The 19,805-nt window shown below is 44.5% G+C and overlaps 1 pseudogene; it reads left to right on the top strand.

Moving 5' to 3' along the window:
* Window positions 1-4,105: 4,105 nt before the first annotated feature.
* Window positions 4,106-19,805, top strand: part of LOC116316567 — a 19,873-nt pseudogene continuing 4,173 nt past the window's right edge.

Raw genomic sequence — 19,805 nt, 5'->3', positions numbered from 1 at the left:
GCACATCAAATAAAGTAATAATATAATGGAGAATTTCCAATAGCAAAATGTTATAAAGATACAGGCGTCACCTGTAATAAAGCTGGTTTAAATGCATACAACAGCAAGAGTCCCCAAAAGGTTGGGGACCACTGCTCTAGGGAAAGCTTTGCTTGAGTAGAGAGTTCGCAAGCAGGCAGAGCATCCCATGTATGTTATCATTTGTGAGCTTTCACCATATGCGATTGGTTTCACAATGAGCAGCATTTCCTAAATGGTAACTTTTCTTTTCTATGGGCTGATATTTTGCGGGGTTTCTTTGTTTTTTCAAAAAACAAAACAATTAAAGGTGGTGGATTGGGTCGAGTACCATGATCGACTCTGGGCTGGACCAACAGCCGAGGAGGTCGGATGCACCCTCCCCTTGCTTGGGCAACGGCTCTGAAAGCAACCTTATCACAGACAAACAGAAGAAAATGGTATTGAGGGGAAAAGGAACGCGATTGGTCCCGTAGTTCAACTGAAAAAAAGACACAAAGCTGGAGTTCTTCTATATTTACGCTTCCCTCTCCTGTTGCTACTTCAATCGTGAAACTGATCAGTGGTCAGCTGATCGGCTTTTCTGTCGCAAGTCTCGTCTTTCTTGTTTGTTTTTTCACCTACTTTGTGCCAGAATACAGGAAATGTATTTAATATTACTTTCTCATATCAGCTGATGTTTGCTGGAGCCACGGCCATAAAAACTGCTGGTCATCATGTCGGTTTGGATATCTGTTGAGAGAGAAACGTGAAGATGAAACCATGAGATGTCCTTACTGAATCATCAGAGCTGAACAAATGATCGAGAAAGAGGTTTACCTTTTGGTGGCATGGATGAGTTGAAGGAAGTTAGGAACTGTTTCTGAGAAGCAAATAACACCAGGATCCTTTTCTATGAAGCTGACAGCTGGTAACTGTGCAGGGGCGGGTCTAGCAAAGTTTTGCCAGGGGGCCAGGTAGGACATTAACAGGAAAAGGGGACACAAAGAAATACTTTTCTTTCTTATTCTCATTTAAAATGTCTAGTTTTTAATGAATAATTTCTTCCAACCAAAGTGGTCATCTGATGTAAAATGTATAGAAATCATATATATATATACCAACAAGATAATTGAGATCACTGTCACAACAGCGTTTGTTTTCATTCAAAGGCTTTATGGCTTTTCCTATAATACCGGGTGGACCGGTCTCTGGTCAAAATGCCTGGGTTGATTTTTTGTCCAAGTCCAGCCCTGGTTATTCCTAAAATAATAGAGTGATCAGAGTTCAAATTTTTCATCCCACATGTTTGCTGAATAATCAAAAACCCTGCACATAACCCTACCATGCCCAAAGCCAGGGTGCTCTGCAAAGGTTTCACCAGACCCTAAAGTGTCTTTTGCATACCTATTGCACAGAGCTTGGTAGAGACTGGCAAGAGGGTCTGCCATGGCTGATTGTGGCTGCAAGAGAAGCAGTCCAGAAAAGCACAGGTTTCAGCCCTAATGAGCTTGGGTTTGGACATAGTGTGCGTCGGCTCTATAGGATAAACGGGTTTATTCAGCCACCTAAAAACTTGGTTGACTTTGTAAATGAATTAAGACTTTGTGTGTTTGTATCTGGGGTTATGGCAAAGCAGAATCTGCAAAAGGCACAGACTAGAATGAAGAGGGTATATGATCGTGTTACAAAACTGAGTTTTGTTGTGGGGACCAAGTTGTGGCATAATTGCCAGTTGCGGGATCTCTGTATCATCCCCAATTTACAGGTCCTTAACGAGAAACTTTCTGATTTTAATTACTTGAATTCAACCCTAAAACGAAAAAAGTAGGTTCAGCTCTGTCATGTAAACTTACTCAAACCGTATTATGCAAGTGACCAAAATTCTAGTCGGTGCATTAAGGACACTGTTCACCCTGTTTTGGCTGTTTCTTCACTTCCGTACTTTTTTGAAATTGATGAAATACCAGAGCCTGATGACAGTTTGGTCATCTGAAGAAATTTCAGTCTCTTTGTAATCTGGATAAATTCCTGTCTCATTTGCCGGTAGATAAATGCAATGAGCTGTCAGAACTGATTTTGTATTGCTGTTTGTTTGGTGAGGTTCCCACTTGCACGGACTTGATTGAACATGATACTGATATTGGAAATATACAGCTGATCAAGCAGCGATTTTATTGCATGTCACCAGATAGCTTAAGCATTTGGATGCTGAAGTTTCTTTTATGCTCCAAAATGATTATTGGCATGGTTATTGGCAGGTGCCGTTGTCAGAAAAAGCACAAAAAATATTGGCTTTCTTTACTCCTTCTGGTCTTTATTCTTATAAAGTCATGCCGTTCGGTTTAAGAAACACTTCAGCAACATTTCAGCAGTTAATGAATCAAATTGTGGCCGGCTTGGAGGGCTGTTTCATCACATTAGAGCACTGTTTAATCGATGGGCTGATGCCGCACTTACTATTAACTTTGCTAAATATGAGTATGCCAAGGAAACGGTGACCTATCTTGGCCGTGTGGTGCCCACAGTGACAGCAAAGATTGCAGTAATTGAGCAGTATCCTCCCCCAACAACAAAGAAGAAACTGCAAAGATTTTGGGGTCAGGTGAGTCATTATAGAAGTTTCAATAAAAATTTTCCACTGTGTTATGCCCACTGACTGAGTTGTTGAAGGCCAAAGCAAGTAGGGAGTAGGACCAGCAACATGAAATGTTGTTTTCCTCGTGTATATCTTGTCTTTGGGATGTTTATTTCAGTGATCCTTTTTCACGTCAGTCTTTGTGGGTGGGGATCTGACAGCCCTGCTGGGTACTTAATTTTTTGCACCGTTGCAGGAACGGATCCTGTTGATAGATCTGCAGGACTCAAACTAGTGCAAGTCAAAGGGAATTTAATTACAGCAACACCAGATGAACTATATACATATGTACCGTGAAAAAGGGAAGGGGGCTTCACATCCAGTGAAAGGTCTGGGGCAGGGTAACACATCCACACTCCTCTTCAAAAAACTGACAGTGACTCACAAGCACTTGATCCAATCCACGCTGAAACTCACTCACGCTCATCCAAACAGGGTCCACAGGAAAAACAGCCAAGGGTCCAGGAAGATCTGTCCAGAGAGAGGGAAACGATTGTTAGAAGAAAGCCAGAGAACATGATGGGAGACTAGAGAAATCACAGAGAGAGCTGGGGCACACTAACAGAGGTAAGCACAACGATCCAGCGAAGAACAACACTCTTCTAAGGCCCCAATTAGTAACTGAGTAATCACAGGAGATGACCAGCAGGTAAATGATGTGAACCAGGTGTGGAGATCGGGACCAGGAGTCTGCACCACTCTGGCGGGGAGCAATGAAGAGGGGGAGAGAAGGCCCAAAACAAACAGATACCAGGGAGGCCTAGGGAACTATAACAGGATCCATTGGTTGGAGTGCAGCAGGCAAACTGAGAACACCTGAGCTGGACCTTTACCCCTATATAAAGGAGTGGGTGTTGCGCAGCAGGGGGGAATGGGTTTACCTCACCTTCCAGCTTTGGCATGCTTGTCCTCTATGGTCAGATTTATTTGTGTTTGCTTTGCATTGCTTAATTTAACACTAAACATCACTCATTCACATTGACATGAATGATTTTACTGACTTCACACACCAGACTGTTGTTCTTTTTTGTTGTTGTTATTTTCTTTAAAATAAACATTTGTAAATGATTGTTTGGTGTCCTTTCCAATTCTTTGTCATAAGCCATGAGCCAGGTTGTGACATTTATTCAATGTCCGCATGGCTGCCTTCCAGACTGGGCAGAGATGCATTCTCTTTCCATCAAAGAACTCAGCAGATTTAAAACTGTTTCTTGAGCTAGGTCAAATCTTCCCCACTCCCTCTGTTATCAGTGTACCATATTTAATTCCAAATAATTAATAAAGTAATTGTAAAGTAGAATCACGTAATCTAGAGGTGGCTGTAGAAGTAGGCTGAGTCTCCCAGTTCATCAGGGCCAGAGATGGAGGTCTGTGACTCTCCGAATGAAGGTCTGACAATATCAGAGAGAAAACAACACTTTGGACTCTCCATGTTATCTTTTTCAGCAAATGATGCTGTGGCAATGTTGTGGAAGATTGTGGAGGCTCAGAGCATGTGCATGTCAATTAAGAGGTGTACGGTACATTCACTCTATTGGTCTTGCTGTAAACACCCAGGTAATACAACACTTACCTTTATACTGTTAAACTGGTTCTAAAGTAATGCAGGTTGAGTAAAAATGTGTTTTGTGAATTTTGTTTTGTAGTATTCTGTCTTGAGAATTTGTTTACATATATTATCAGTTCCTATGCTTTGTTGTTTATCAACCTTTGACTCAACCAGGCTGTCACTGCACACGTGTGCTTTAGTGAGTTGTAGTGGTTTTAATGATTTACTCTGAGTTACTAAATTGTGTTTAACATGGTTAAAACTGTTCAATGTTTTGCAAAAAGAGTGATTTAGGACACTGAGAATTTGGTTCAGAGAATGGGAGTAAGTGTTTTACTATTTCAGATAAACTGTAGAGGCGTGGCTAAGGAGGATTTGGAGTATATTCTTTCAGTAATTCATATTAACATATACGATCACTAAGGGTTGCAAGATGCAATTTAATGTAAATTACACTTAACACTAAAAAACAGTCTAATATTGCTCCTAATGTGACTATGATAATTGCTATTATGAGTGTTTTCTTAATAGCATTTATAGGAGAAGAGTTTAGAGCAGGTGAGTGGCTTAAAAGTGTGAGCGCAGTGCCTTTGCCACAGTGTCAGAGTGTCCAGCTTCTTGCTGAATACCTCAAAAAAGTTGACTCTTTATCTATACATAACGTTTCCAGTGGGAGAGATGTTTTGTCAGTCATCCAATTGATTTCTCAGTATAAGCTGACTGCAAGTTTCCACTTTTTGAACAGTACATTTGCATAATGACTGAAGTTTCAGTCATTATGCAAATTTGAAAATGCTACGTCCAGATGAAGAGAATCAACTTTGTCGGGATCTTCTTACCTGGATGGCAGGCATCAAGACTTTTGGTGAATATGCTTTGAGATCAGGTCAGCAATATGAGAATTCTTTGGCGCTGCTGTTGAATGATTTTCTTACCAGTTATATGTTTTTTTCAGGTCTATGATTTCCTCCTTATACTGCTGTTTGCTGACTTAATCTTATGAGTTCTGTCTGTGCCATAGCTAAATATTCTATTTCAAGTAGAGTTGGCTTCATTGGTGATATGAAGTCCTTCATAAGATGTGTGAGAGAGAAATTCTACTTCTCTGAACTATTCCCATATTGAACAACTGTAAAACCATCCAAATACCATTTTCAGTGTCCGTCACTTACAATAATACATTCACAATAATACATTTTTTGATTGGATCAACCTTTTCTTCTGTGCTGCTTGTGTTGAGTGTAACACATTTTAACACATTTCTTAATTTGAGAGTCACATTCAATCAGTGCAAATGTGCACTCAGGTTGTTTTTGGCACTCACTTTCTGGATGACTCACTAGCATTGAGTCTTAAATACAGGTTTCATTCTGGATGCAGTACTCAAATTTTCAATCAACAATTCTGATTAAATTTGTATTTAAATACAGACTCCTATAGTTGGATCAGGATTTGCTGTCTGCATTTTGTCCATCTTTACTCCAACAATATCTGCTGGCAGTTCTAGTCTGGGCCAGGTCAACAGGGCAAGCAGCCTAAGCAGAGAATCCTCCACCACTTCCTCCAGCTAGTCTCGGGGAGCACCATGTCATTCTCAGGCTAGCCAAGAGATATAATCTCTCCAGTGTGTCCTGGGTCTGCCCCAAGGCCTCCACCCAGTGGAAGATGCTTAGAACACCTCACCCAGGAGGTTCCCAGGAGACTTCCTTGTCAGATCCCCGAATCACCTCAACTGGCTCCTTTCGATGTGGAGTAGTGGCTTTACTCTGAGCCCCTCCTGGACGGCTGAACTCCTCACCCTATCTCTAAGGGAGGGGCCAACCACCCTTTGGAGAAAGCTCATTTATGCCGTTTTACTCCGTATTCTCATTCTTTTGGTCACTAACCAAAGCTTGTGACTATAGGGTGAGGGTAGTCACCACAGCTGACCAGTACAGTGTCTGTATCAGATATAAAACAGACCAAAACACGGCAGTTCAGTCATAATCACATTACAACTTACAGCTTAGGAAACCTATTAGTTGAGAGCAGAAATATATAACATTATGAACAGAATCAGTGACAAACGCAGCTGTGGCAGAGTCAAACAGCCACCAGAACAAGTCTGACTTATTGCCAGTTGTTACCTCCCCCCTCACCACCATGGTGGGGGCTAAGGCAGGGAGGAGACAGCAAGACTAGACAACCAAAATTAATGAACAAGAGGGACAACAGCAAGGTTAATAGTCAGGCAGGATTTATTCATCATTTACAATGCCTTTGCAATAATAAACTTGACAAAAGAAAAAAGGTGGGGGAGGAGCACCAGGCGGTTGAGCCAAATCAACCAAATAATTTACAAAATGAAAAGAGGCCAACAGCCTGCCTAAAGTCTAAATAAAGCAATAAACAAAACAAAAGGCCTGCCTAGCTGCTTGACAAAAAGGTCAGCCACGCCATGCCAATAGACATGTGCCATTTTACTTTGAATTGGCCAATAGGTGGAGGCTTGACACCTGAAAGATAAGAGCAACAGAAAAACAACAGGGCTACATATCATGGCATGTAACACAGTGAAGGTCTTGCAACGGTTGTATAAGGATCGAATAAGGACCGAATGGCTCGTATGACAGCTCAAATTCATATTCAAATTTTATTTGTCACATACACAATCATCGCTGGCCAAATCTGAGTTTTTCCAACTCTTTGGGATCAGTAACAACCTTTCGCCGTACTTTCTGAAGACATGCACTGGTACTACTGAGATGACAGGGAGAAAGGCAGTCGGTTTCCAAATTGAGGCTTTAGATGGGATGGTGAAGTGTGCTTAGACTTACCTCCACTCATTGAATGTAATGACATCATGACCAACAGGTCTGAAATCCCCTCACCAGAGGTTGCGTGTTCCCATGCCCACTTGATGCTCATAGCGCCTTAAATTACTGAGATAGATCCCGAAGGACAGATTTTGATACGTGTTCACAAAGAAAGGCAACAAATTAACAGTCCTCACAATGCTCCCTTTGCCCAACATTTGGATTTGGGATGGGTGATAGTTGGGGAAGTTTGCATCAACATGGCACACAAGCCTACTGTAGCTGTCTATAAGACTAGTGTTCTGCCGAATGGACGTCCATCTTTGATGGTGCTTGACAGAATCAAATCTCTGTGAAAGAAAAGTTGGGGTATGGCGGGAGCAAAATCCGATATTTACCCTTGCCTGTCCAGTTATGGCTCCATCAACCTTCCTGCTGAGGAAAAACCTGGGGTAAGCGTATTCACAAGACAAACATGTGATAACGAACCTGCTTTGTTGTATGAAGATGAGAGCTTTCTGAACATCATGCAGAAGGAGTTCTGCCAGCATTCCGCTCTCAGGCCCTGACCTAAATAACTCCCTTTTAGGAGTGCTGCTCAGGTTCAGAAAGGACATTGTTGCTGTGACAGCTGACATCCAACAGATGTTCTATGGTTTCATGATGAGAGGGACCACAGAAATTATCTAAGATTTCTTTGGCGCAAAGACCATGACCTGACCAAGGAAGTAGTGGAATACTGCATGCGGGTGCATGTGTTTGGGAATAGCCCATCACCTGCAGTCTCTATATATGGACTTGAAGAGCTTCCCAAGAGGGTGAACACAAATACGGACCCGACACATGCCAGTTTGTGGAGAGACACTTTTATGTGGACAACGGACTGATCTCTCTCCCGACAGAAGCAGAGGCTATTGACCTCCTCAAGCGCACTCAAGCATCACTGGCGTAATCTAATCTTAAACTGCATAAGATTGCCTCCAACAGTATCAAAGTGATGCAGGCTTTCACATATGAAGATCTGGCTACAGGGTTAAAAGACTTGGTGCTAAATGAGGAAATTCTCCCAGCGCAAAGAAGCCTTGGTCTGTGCTGGAGGATAGATTCTGACACCTTCAAGGTTGCAGCTGACAATAAACCCTTCACTGCAGCCTCGCCTCTGTCAGTGCGCCCCAGGGCAGCTGTGGCTACATTGTAGCTTGCCATCACCAGTGTGTGAATGTGTGTGTGAATGGGTGAATGACTGAATGTAGTGTAAAGCGCTTTGGGGTCCTTAGGGATTAAGCAAAGCGCTATACAAATACAGGCCATTTACTATTTAAGATAAGATAAGATAAGATAAGATAACCTTTATTAGTCCCACATTGTGAAATCTGTCCACTTCCTGTCACAGCAGGAAGTGGACAGTCTAAAAGTTATGAAGCAAAAATTAGAATACAATAAGAATAAATACAGTACACAACTGTACAGAATAGAATAAAATAGAATAAAATATACAATAGGATAAAAATAGAATACAAATGCTATATACAACTGAGTAAAAATACAACGATGCCAGAAAAGATTATTGCACTCAGTGTTATTGCACATGTGTGGATGTGTGTGTTTGATCAGTTAAAGTCTTTGTTGTGGAGTCTGACAGCAGTGGGGAGGAAAGACCTGCGAAATCTCTCCGTCCCACACCGTGGGTGCCGCAGCCTGCCACTGAAGGAGCTGTTCAGTGCTGTCACAGTCTCCTGCATGGGGTGGGAGATGTTGTCCAACAGGGATGACAGCTTAGCCGCCATTCTCCTGTCACTCACCACCTCCACTGGGTCCAGAGGGCATCCTAGAACAGAGCTGGCCCTTCTGATCAGCCTGTTCAGTCTCTTCCTGTCCCCAGCAGAGATGTTGCCACCCCAGCAGACCACACCGTAAAAGATGGCTGAGGCCACCACAGAGTCATAGAAGGTCTTCAGGAGTGGGCCCTCCACTCCAAACGACCTGAGTCTCCGCAGCAGGTACAGCCTGCTCTGCCCTTTCCTGTAGAGGGCGTCTGAATTATGAGTCCAGTCCAGTTTGTTGTTCAGATGAACACCAAGGTACCTGTAGCTGTCCACAGCCTCGATGTCCATACCTTGGATGTTCAGTGGTTGCAGTGGAGGATGTTTGTGCCTGCGGAAGTCTACCACCAGCTCCTTGGTTTTACTGGCGTTGATCTAGAGGTAGTTCAGCTGGCACCAGTCCACAAAGTCCTGAGTCAGTCCTTTGTACTCCTTGTCGTCCCCATCAGTGATGAGGCCGACTATTGCAGAGTCATCAGAGAACTTCTGCAGGAAGCACTGGGTGGAGTTGTGGGAGAAGTCTGCAGTGTAGATGGTGAAGAGGAACGGAGCCAGAACCGTTCCCTGTGGGGCCCCCGTACTGCAGACGACCCTGTCCGACACACAGCCCTGAGTTCTCACATACTGTGGTCGGTCGGTGAGGTAGTCCAGAATCCAGGTAGTGAGGTGATGGTCCACTCCTGAATTCTCCCGCTTGTCCTTCAGGACCGTGGGAAGAATGGTGTTGAAGGCACTGGAGAAATCAAAGAACATGATTCTCACAGTGCTTCCTGCGGTCTCCAGGTGAGCGAGGGAACGATGTAGGAGGTGAATGACGGCATCATCTGCTCCAATGCCAGGCTGGTAGGCAAACTGAACTGAGTCCAATGATGAGCTCACCATGTGCCGAAGCTGAGCCAGGACCAACCACTCCAGGGTCTTCATCAGGTGGGATGTCAGAGCCACCGGTCTGTAGCCATTGAGGTCCTTGGGGCGTGAAGTCTTTGGCACTGGTACAACACAGGAGGTTTTCCAGAGCTGTGGGACTCTCCCAGTCTCAGGCTCAGGTTGAAGAGGTGCTCCATCACCCCACACAGTTGGTCCGCGCAGGACCTGACGACCCTTGAGCTGATGCCATCTGGGCCCGCTGCCTTCTTGACTTTAATCCTCCTCAGTTCCCTCCTAACCTGGGTGGTTGAGAGAGACAGGCTGGAGCCTTGTGATGAGTGTGTATTGGATGCTGTTGTTGGGGGTGGGGAGGAGTGAGCAGGGTGAATAGAGGAGGTGTGAAGCGTCTGAGGTGTCAGAGGTGGAACAGCAGCAGTGGGGTGGGTGAGTCTGCAGCCGATGTTGAAGACTGCCTCATGGATAAATCAGATCTGTTGAAGAAAAGATTCAGTTCATTTGCCCACCTCACATCCCTCCCAGGCAGAGCGTTCTGATGTTTGTGGCCGAGATGGTTCTGAGGCCTCTCCAGACTTCCCCAACGTTGTTTTGCTGAAGCTGGTTCTCCATCTTCTGCCTGTAGCTCTCCTTCCCATTCCTTATCAGTCCCCTCAGCTCTCTCTGCACCCTTTTCAACTCCTCTTTGTCTTTGGATTTGAAGGCCCTCCTCTTCTGCTTGAGGACAGCTTTAATTTCTGGGGTAATCCAAGGTTTGTTGTTGGAGAAACACCGTACAGTCCTGGTAGGTGCGGTGTTATCCACACAGAAATTAATATAGTCAGTAATGCATGTAGTAAGGCTGTCGATGTCCTCTCCGTGGTCGTCACAGATCACCTCCCACACAGTCGACTCAAAACAATCCTTAAGAGCCTCCTCGCTCTCCTCCGACCATCTCTGGACTGTGCGAGTGGCTGGTGGCTCCCTGCGCACTAAGGGCTCATACACAGGGACAAGGTGCACCAGGTTGTGGTCAGATCTGCCCAGGGGAGGGAGAGGTGATGAACTGTATGCCTCTTCAGCATTGGCATACAGTAAGTCCAGTGTTTTATTGTCTCTTGTTGGGCATGTCATATACTGGGTGAAGGTGGGCAGTGTGGAGTCCAATGAGGCATGATTAAAGTGCCCTGATATTACGAGAAGGGCTCTCGGAGATTGTGTTTGCAGTCTGCTGACCACAGAGTGGAGAGTGTCACAGGCTGCATCCGCGTTGGCGAGGGGGACATATGCTGTTATCGCGATAACATGCGAGAATTCCCGGGCAGGTAGTGCGGATGCATGCTAACGGCTAACAGCTCAATGTCTCTGCTGCAGAGTTGTTCTTTCACAGTGATGTGCCCAGGGTTATACCATCTGCCATTCACAAACACTGCCAGTCCCCCTCGTTTCCTCTTACCGCTCTCTCTCGTCCTGTCCGCTCGCAGCAGCTGGAATCCCAGTAGTGTCACGCTCATGTCCGGAGTTAGCGGTGTTAGCCACGACTCCGTTAGCATCATGATGCTACATTGCCGGTACTCCCTCTGTGACCAGGTTAGCGACGTGAGCTCATCCATCTTATTGGGCAAAGATCTTACGTTTCCAGTGATTACAGAAGGAAGAGATGGTCGATAACGTCTCCTTCTCGGGCGACGGCGCTCCTTCCCAGCACGACACCCCCGTCTTTTCTTCCTCAGCTCGCTGGGAATGTCGAGTCTGTTCGCCGGCAGTACCACTGCGGGACGCAGCGCTAACAGCTGATCCCTACTGTAAACAAAGGATCCCTGCACTGGGTCCCCAGACACGGGTGAAAAAAGTGGAAAAAAACTAAGAAAAACGACCAGGACTAACACAAAACAGTGGAACATGGTTGCAGGGTCTAATTGCAATACGTTAGCTATAAAAATTACAAGGAGAAAAAAGATAAGAAAGAAAGAAAGAAACTCAGAGTGAGCAGAGCTGCTGTAACAGGCTGCTGCACACGGGGGGCGCCGTTTATTACTACAGATGGACAGTGTCGAGTCGGCTTTGTACTCGGCTTTGTACTCGGAAAAGCCAAGCTAGCTCCTAAACCAGAGCCTACAATCCCTCGCTTGGAACTCTGTGGGTCAGTGCTGGCCATCGAAGTGGCAGAACTAATCCTCGGGGAGCTCGATCTTAAACCTGATACTGTAAAGTTTTTCTGTGACAGCAAGGTGGTTCTTGGATACATCCACAATAAATTGAATTAGACAGACAACTTCTCCTCAGCAGTGGCACTACGTGCCAACAGATCAGAATCCAGCTGATCTAGCCACCAGATCAGTCCCAGCTTCTCAGCTTGCAGAGACTATCTGGTTTACAGGTCCAGATTTTCTTCACAAGCCTCCTGTGGCTGAAACACATGAGCCCTTTGAGCTGGTGGAACCAGAAACAGATTTAGAGGTAAGACACCAGCTGACATCCTGTGCTACCCATATAACCGAGGGTAAATTTACTTCAAATAGGTTCCAACACTTCTCCACCTGGGGCGTCCTTACTGAGAGCAGTTGCCTTCTTGAGCCACCAGACTCAATCATTCAGCACCAACTCCCCAAATACATGTAGAGGATGGCATATGTGCAACAAACTTCATACTCCAGAAGAACTGGAGGCAGCAATCATTCTCCCAAAACAGAATCATGTGACCCATTACCATGAAAAGATAAAACATCAAGGACGACAGTTTACAGAAGGGGCAATCAGAGGGGAAGGCCTGTGGATTGTTGCTGGCAAAAGGTTGATATTAGCTCTGTAATCCATTCCTGTATTGCCTGCCGAAAGCTGAGAAGAAAACTGGAAGTCCAGAAAATGGCCGACCTTCCCCCAGAATGTCTGAGCATGTCTCCTCCCTTTACATATGTAGGGTTGGATGTTTTTGGTCCGTGGGAGGTAATCACCCGACGAACCCGAGGTGGAGCAGCTTAGAGTAAGCAATGGGCGATCCTTTTCACATGCATTTCACAGTTCCAGGGCTGTGCATATAGAAGTCATTGAGTCCATGGACTCAAGTAGCTGCATCAATGCACTACGCAGACTTTTTGCTTTAAGAAGGCCAGTGAAGCAGCTGAGGTCAGACTGTGGTATAAACTTTGTTGGAGCATGTTCCCAATTAGGAATAAGACAAGATGATCTGAGTCAAGACAAGATCCTGAAATGCCTCTATGAACACGGCTGTACGTGGGAGTTCAACCCTCCACATGCATCGCATATGCGAGGTGTGTGGGAGCGCATGATTGGTGTAAACAGGAGGATACTGGACTCCATGTTGTCTCATGGTAAACACAATCACCTGACTCATGAAGTGCTCTGTACCTTGATGGCAGAGGTGTCTGCCATAATCAGTGCAGGCCATTGATTCCGGTCTCCTCCGATCCTTCTTCACCACTGCTGCTGCAGCTCCGGCTGGTGAGGTTGTTGGAAAAGAACTTTTGAAGTGCCAGTGGAGACGAGTGCAGGCACTTGCTGATGAATCCTCTAATCACCTGGCTGATTAGGTCCCACACCCGCTTTCACACCTTGGCGCATGTGATTAGAGGATCACCAGGGGTCCTTTGTCCCTCCTTGGGGATACTCCCACTGGGTTTAAATCTGGGACTCTCGGCCATTTGACCTTAGAACTGAAGAAGCTTCTCGGATGAGAGGTGAAACGTCTTCAAGCAACTTAAAGAAGTCCAGGCGCTTTTCTTTGCAAACTCCTTTGACTACCTTCTTTGAAGTGCAGTAGTTATAGGTCGTAGCTTCTGAGCTAATGATACAAGTCTCGCTCACCCACTACCTGCTTGTTTTTCTTTGTATTAATATGAGATTGTATATCTACAATATATTTATTTTGTTGTCTCCTATGTTAGTGCCTAAATATACTTAGCTGCTGATTATATGACAATCCATTAAGAGTTTTGTTTTATGTGTTTTCTAATTTCACTCCAGTTCAATGATATCAGTTCAAGATGATTTCTATGTTTGAAGTCATTAAAAGAACAAATACGCTCACCTTCCTGGCTCTTGAAAAGGAGTTTGGCTGGCTGTTTATCTATGTTCACACTCAGAGAGTTCAACACAGAGAGAGAACAGCACAATCATACACAGTACAACATCTAGTGAAATGCTTATTGCTGTGCAATTCCCGATCACTAAAAATAAAAAAAAATAAACTAAAATTCAAAATTAAGTATAAAATTAAAATGTAAAAAATGCAAAATTAAAAGGTTTATGAATCAGCAGTGTGCAAACTTATAGTATATTGATAGTCAAAAACAGTTGGGTATATTAGGTATATTGAGGTATATTATTGCTCTTTGTCTGGTCCCTCACCCACAGTGTTGGGATGGTTACTTTTAAAATGTATTCACTACAGATTACAGAATAAAATCCCCCAAAATGTATTTTGGAACACATTCCGTTACATTACTCAGTGAGAGTAACGTATTCTGAATACTTTGGATTACTTAATATATCGTCGTGCTTTTTACAACTACATGAATGTGTTATTGCTGTGTGATTTTTTTTTTTACTATTACTGAAGGCCACTCGCCATATCAATACTAACTAGATTTTAAAATCTTAATATAAAATGAGTAACAGTAGGGTGGACACATTAGGCAAGGCTGCACTTTTGCAGTGATCTCGTATCTTGTCGAAAACTATTTCTGTATCAGTAATATGTTTTCTTTTTATCTGTTAATAATCATGTGGAACTGCATATGATTATTTGCAGCTAGCAGGTTGATAATGCTATTCATCAAGTCTAAAACGGCATGTTACTATGTGGAGATAATCAAATCAAAAATGATCAGGTTATATTCTAATTTTTATTCAGGCATACATGTGCACTGTGTTTATTCAGAGAGATTAAGCTTGTGTTTCTGTCATGGAGTGATTGTGCTCAACTGAAGGAAGCTTATTAGACATGAAACAGATGATATGTAAAGGCGAATTTTGCCAAAGTGCTTATTTTTTTTAATTATCTTTTTTTTTTCTAAAGAAATCTACTACATCATTTGTAATTTTTTTTATGTCGTGTAATTTCCATTGCAAATATTCATCACAGTTAAATTAAGAGGGGATGGCAGTAAAAACTCCGGAGCTGTGATGTCATTAAGTTCAGTGCTGTAGAACGATCGCGCTGCATTCTCGGGAGGTCTGGACTCTCCTGTGAACTTATGAAGCCTGGACTACCGAGAACACGAGGACTGGTGTACTTGAGTATTTAGAAATGGCCTAACAGTCTGCAGTCTATGAACTACCGTCAGCTAACGCCAGCTAACAATGTTAGCTTGGTGGCGGTAGCATTCAGTAATAGTAATAAAAATCACACAGCAATAATACATCGAAGATACTGAGGTTTTGCCAATCCCATTCTTTTATGAAGTGCTGTTGGGATTTCCAAGTAAGAAAACCATTCCTGCCCGTTCACTGCTGGCCCGTTGTTCTGGCTCTGGGTCCATTGTGTAACTGACCCCACCAACATTGATAGGACGCTTATATTAGAGCCTCTTATTGCACGTTTTCTCTGGATTTCCAGCAATCAAGATCAGAGAAACTGTATGACAGGGGATTTCTTTAAATCACCCTGCCGTTCTTTGTTCAGCTGAGACACCTGAGTTAGAAAACACACAACACTGCAGTTCTTTCACTCGCGAGGACGGTCACAGAGCACTCGCACAGGAGACACTCATGGACTCGCGCTTTGTCACCGTTTGCGTTTTTTATTTATACAAGATTGTTCTGTGTGTGTGTGTGTGTGTGTGTGTGTGTGTGTGTGTGTGTGTGTGTGTGTGTGTATTACAAAGATAACAGAGTTATTCTCAGAACTCAGAGCTGAGGTTTCACTTCTCTATATCTAAATGTTCTCTGAAGACAGGAAGCGGTTAGTAGCTGCATAGGTTCATCACACAAGTTACTAGGTGAAAAGTCACATAGACATGTGCTTAATGATAAATTAAGGAATACATTTCATGGAGCTGATCACATATATGTTCAATAATCTTTTAACACTGTATTAATCCCAGATGGGAATGGAGTTAAAAAATAAATAAACAAACAAACAAATAGAGCATACTTGAACCCGAGCTAGCCGCTCTCAGCCATTCGATATATGATTACATGCTCATCCAAGTGATTTAAACCTGTGTTTAAATCACCAAAATTGGAGAAGGCTTAGAGAGGGATAGCGGAAACTGAAATGACCACCATGTATTCTGATGACCACCTATTTAAATGTTTCAGTTTCAGTTTTATTTGTCATATGCAAGTTAGCACAGGGTCAACATTGCAATGAAATGTATTTGACGAGCAGCAGACAGTAACTCAGCAGTATAGTAAGTAAAAAAAAAAAATAGTAAGAGCAAAATGTTTATAAAATATAGTAAAGAAAAAAAGTTAACAGAATAAATATATATATAAAAAAAAAAAAAACACCCAACACGCGCCTACGGGCGGTTTATCCTTCAAGCCGAGCTTGAAGGATAAACCGCCCGTAGGGGCGTGCTGGGTGTTTTTTTTTTTTTATATATATTTTATTCTGTTAACTTTATTCTGTTAACTTTTCTCTATTCATACTGTCATTATATTAATGCTGCTATCCTGTATATATCGTACTTACTATTGTTGGTTTTATTGTACCTTTTATATTTTACATTTATATTTATTATTGTATTTTGCACCAAGGGGTGGCACTCCAATTTCGTTGTACCCTGTACAATGACAGTAAAACTATTCTATTCTATTGTGCAGCAGGGCTGAGGCATAAAAGGAAAAGGAAGATCCAAACAATGCAGTTACTGGGTCCGGCTCTAATGTGCAATTGTACATATCAGAGAAACATTTAAAGATATCCAGCCAGTAATTGTACAATTTGGGACATGACCAAAATAAATGAGTAAGAGAGCATTCTCCAAGTTTACAATGATCACATATAGGACTAATAGAAGGAAAAATCCTGTGCAATTTAGTTTTATTCTGAATTATTACATTTAAGTGTATATGTGTGTATGTATGTATATATATATATATATATATATATATATATATATATATATAACACCCAGCACGCCCCTGCGGGCGGTTTATCCTTCAAGCTCGGGTCCTCTACCAGAGGCCTGGGAGCTTGAGGGTCCTCTTGCAGTATCTTAGCTGTTCCCAGGACTGCGCTCTTCTGGACAGATATCTCCGATGTTGTTCCCGGGATCTGCTGGAGCCACTCGCCTAGCTTGGGAGTCACCGCACCTAGTGCTCCGATTACCACGGGGACCACCGTTACCTTCATCCTCTCGAGCTCTTCTCTGAGCCCTTGGTATTTCTCCAGCTTCTCGTGTTCCTTCTTCCTGATGTTGCTGTCATTGAACCGCTACATCGATCACTACGGCCGTCTTCTTCTGTTTGTCTACCACCACTATGTCCGGTTGGTTAGCCACCACCATTTTGTCCGTCTGCATCTGGAAGTCCCACAGGATCTTAGCTCGGTCATTCTCCATCACCCTTGGGGCATCTCCCATTTTGACCTCGGGACTTCCAGGTTATACTCGGCACAGATGTTCCTGTACACTATGCCGCCACTTGGTTATGGCGCTCCATGTATGCCTTGCCTGCTAGCATCTTGCACCCTGCTGTTATGTGCTGGATTGTCTCTGGGGCATCTTTACACAGCCTGCACCTGGGGTCTTGCCTGGTGTGATAGACCCCAGCCTCTATGGATCTTGTACTCAGAGCTTGTTCTTGTGCTGCCATGATTAGTGCCTCTGTGCTGTCTTTCAGTCCAGCTTTGTCCAGCCACTGGTAGGATTTCTGGATATCAGCCACCTCCTCTATCTGCCGGTGGTACATACCGTGCACGGGCCTGTCCTTCCATGATGGTTCCTCGCCTTCCTCCTCTTTCTTGGGTTTCTGCTGCCTGAGGTATTCACTGAGTACGCTGTCAGTTGGGGCCATCTTCGTGATGTATTCATGGATGTTTCTTGTCTCATCCTGGACTGTGGTGCTGACACTCACCAGTCCCCGGCCCCTTCCTTCCGCTTAGCGTACAGCCTCAGGGTGCTGGACTTGGGGTGAAACCCTCCATGCATGGTAAGGAGCTTTCTTGTCTTTATGTCAGTGGCTTCTATCTCCTCCTTTGGCCAGCCTATTACCCCAGCAGGGTACCTGATCACGGGCAGGGCGTAGGTGTTGATGGCCCGGATCTTGTTCTTACCGTTCAGCTGACTCCTCAGGACTTGCCTGACCCTCTGCAGGTACTTGGTGGTTGCAGCTTTCCTAGCGGCCTCTTCATGGTTCCCATTCGCTGCGGGATCCCCAGGTACTTGTAACTGTCCTCTATGTCTGCAATGTTGCCTTCTGGTAGTTCAATTCCCTCAGTTCTGACTACCTTCCCTCTCTTTGTTACCATCCGACTACACTTCTCCAGTCCGAACGACATTCCAATGTCATTGCTGTATAGCCTGGTGGTGTGGATCAGTGAATCGATGTCTCGTCATACATGTACAGGAGGTGGCTGACAACCGCTCCGTTTCGTAGTCGGTATCCGTAGCCAGTCTTGTTAACGATCTCACTGAGGGGGTTAAGGCCTATGCAGAACAGCAGTGGGGACAGAGCATCTCCTTGGTAGATCCCGCACTTGATGGTGACTTGTGCTATGGGCTTGGGTTGGAGTGCAGTCAGCTTCTTCAGCCAGTAGGCGTGAACCATGTCGGGCCCTGGTGCTGTCCAACTCTTCATACTGGAGACCCTTTCTTGGATATCTGTGGATATCTGCCACTGTGATGGTTACTGGACCCTGTTCAGGGAGGTTGCTGTGGTCTGCCCTCAGATCCACTAGCCACTGAGCATTGCCGTTATGGGTTGCGTCCTTCTCCCATATGCTCTTCCAGTATTGCTCCGTCTCCAGCCTTGGTGGTGCTGTTCTGTTATTGTTCCTTGCCACTGAGAGTACACCTTTGCTGGTTCTGTGAAGAACAGCTGGTTTATTCTCCTGCCTTCTACCTCTGGTGTACCTCCTCAAGCGGCTGGCCAAGGCTGTGAGTCTTTGCTTGGCAGTTTCCAAGGCCTCAGGTACGGACAGCTTGCTGTATTTCTTATGCACCTTCTTTGTCGCGCTTTCTGCAACTCCGTTAGTTGGCTAACCTCCCTCCGTGCTACTTTGATCTTGCCCTCTAGCCTCCTTCTCCATGGAGGGTACTGCCCCTTGTGGCTGTTCAACTTGTAGCCAAGCATCTTACTGATCACTGCTGCCGTAGTGTAGATCAGCTTGTTAGTGTCGGTAATCGTGGTTGTAGGTATCGTCCGTGGGGGCTGCATTAACATCATCTAGCAGACCTTCTGAGGGTACTTCACGTAATCTTGGTAAACCGCTACGGGGGATCCAGGTTTCAAGCTTGGCCATGATCCTATCTTTCAGGTCAGTTCCTTCTTGTTCCAGTAGCCCACTTGTCGTCAGGGTGCCCTGGTTCCTCAACACCTGACGCGGACCTTGTTGATCCGGGCGACGTCCGAGCCGGCATGCCGTCATATTTATCTGTCTCGCTCATGTCTGCGGTAGGCTCGCTTAGCATAGGGGTCTAGCCTTAGGACCCTTACTGGATACAGACGCCCCAGGCAGGAATCGAACTTGCGATCCTCTGCTCCAAAGGCGTGTAGTCTAACCACTCGCTATCCAGCTGCTTATTTCTGACGGGCGGTGTGTACAAAGGGCAGGGACTTAATCAACGCGAGCTTATGACCCGCGCTTACTGGGAATTCCTCGTTCATGGGAAATAATTGCAATCCCTATCACGCGTGGGGTTCAACGGGTTACCCACGCCTCTCGGCGAAGGGTAGACACACGCTGATCCACTCAGTGTGGCGCGCGTGCAGCCCGGACATCTAAGGGCATCACAGACCTGTTATTGCTCAATCTCGTGTGGCTGAACGCCACTTGTCCCTCTAAGTTGGACTCGGACCGCACGGGTCGAGTAACTAGTTAGCATAAATGAGATATATATATATATGATATATATATATATGTATGAATGTATGTACACACTTGGTAAATGGTAACTGTAATGGAATACAGTTACTCATATTTTGTATTTCAAATACGTTATGCTGGTACATGT

The sequence above is a fragment of the Oreochromis aureus genome, linkage group 4, assembly GCF_013358895.1.
Source record: "Oreochromis aureus strain Israel breed Guangdong linkage group 4, ZZ_aureus, whole genome shotgun sequence".
Classification (NCBI taxonomy): Eukaryota; Metazoa; Chordata; class Actinopteri; order Cichliformes; family Cichlidae; genus Oreochromis; species Oreochromis aureus.
This window is presented reverse-complemented; position numbering and strand designations above follow the sequence as displayed.